Source organism: Monopterus albus, unplaced genomic scaffold (assembly GCF_001952655.1).
Source record: "Monopterus albus unplaced genomic scaffold, M_albus_1.0 scaffold45.1, whole genome shotgun sequence".
Taxonomy (NCBI): domain Eukaryota; kingdom Metazoa; phylum Chordata; class Actinopteri; order Synbranchiformes; family Synbranchidae; genus Monopterus; species Monopterus albus.
The window spans coordinates 1282762-1284526 of NW_018127925.1; positions in this window are offsets into that span (position 1 = coordinate 1282762).

The following is a 1765-nucleotide window of genomic DNA, read 5'->3' on the forward strand; positions in this document are numbered from 1 at the left end:
TTCCATCTTCTCTGCACACTTTCCTCACTTGTTAGCACCTTTCCATCTCTGTCTTTAATTGCCCTTATCTGTTGCACCCTTCCCATCTCTATCTCTCTGTCTCGCTAATCTGTACAAGTCCTTCTCATCTTCCCTCATGTCTAACCTGGCATACAACTCATCATGTGTTATGTTTGGCCATAGCCACCTCCCTCTTCACTCTACACTGCAATTTCTTGTGATCCTGTCTACTGTCTTCAGTCCTTTCTATGTCCCACTTCTTTTTAGCTAGCCTCTTCCTCTGAATGCTGTCCTGTACTTCCTCGTTCCACCACCATGTTTCCTTATCTTCTTTCCTCCTTCCAGATGACACACCTAGCACCTTCCTACCTGTCTCCCTGATCACTTCTGCTGTAGTTTCCCAGTCATCTGGAAGTTCTTCCTGACCACCCAAAGCCTGTCTCAACTTCTGTCTGAATTCCTCACGACATTCTTTCTTTTGCAACTTCCACTTGGTCTTCTTTTCTGTCTTTCCTCTCCTCTTCTTCCTGACCACCAGAGTCATCCTACACATCACCATCCAATGCTGTCTGGCTACTCTCTCCTACCACCACTTTGCAGTCACTAATCTCTCTCCGATTCCCTCGTCTACATAGAATGTAGTCTACCTGCGTACTCCTACCTCCACTCTTATATGTAACTCTATGTTCCTCCCTCTTCTAGAAATAGGTGTTAACTACAGCCATTTCCATCCTCTTAGCAAAGTCCACCACCATCTGTCCTTCTAGGTTCCTTCCCTTAACACCAAACCTGCCCATCGCCTCCTCATCACCTTTGTTCCCCTCACTAACGTGGCCGTTGAAGTCTGCACCAATCACTACTCTCTCCCTCTCGGAATACTCTCCATCACCTCATCTAATTCACTCCAGAATCTCTCCTTCTCTTCTAACTCACACCCTACTTGTGGAGCATAACCACTGACTACATTCAACATTCAATTTCCAACTTCAAACTGATCACCCTGTCTGACACTCTTTTCACCTCTAAAACATTCCTCACGAGCTCCTCCTTCAGAATCACTCCTACCCCATTTCTCTTCCCACACCATAATAAAACAGTTTGTATCCCCCTCCAATGCTACGCGCTTTGCTACCCTTCCACCTGGTCTCCTGCACACACAGTATATCTACCTTCCTTCTCTCCATCATGTCCACCATCTCTCTACCTTTTCCTGTCATTGTGCCAATGTTAGGAGTCCCTATTCTCAGACATATACTCCTGCCTTTCCTCTTCTCTCTCTGTCTACGAACCCTTCTACCTCCTCTCCTTCTTCGACCAACAGTAGTCCAATTTCCGCCACCACCTTGTAGGTCAACAGCACTGGTGGCGGTCGTTGTTAAACCGGGCCTCGACCAATCTGGTATGGAATTCACACTGATGATTCGCATGTTTAAATTTGGCATGTTTTTATGCCGGATGCCCTTCCTGACGCACCCTCTCTATTTATCCGGGCTCGGGACCGGCGAAGAATTCGCTGGCTTGCAACCCCTGTGGCTAGATTAGTAATGCTAAATTGTAATAGGTATAATGTTATATTTTGACTCTAAATTAAACTATAAACCATAAAAATCTTCAGGTCATTTGATAATGAAAATAAATGTTAAACCTTATGTTGCACACTAACTCTAGGTGTGATTAGCTGATGTTAACAAGCTAACGTTAGCTAACGAGCTACCAAAACACTGTAGCAATGAGCTATGGTAACATCATTTGCCCTTCCTTTGGC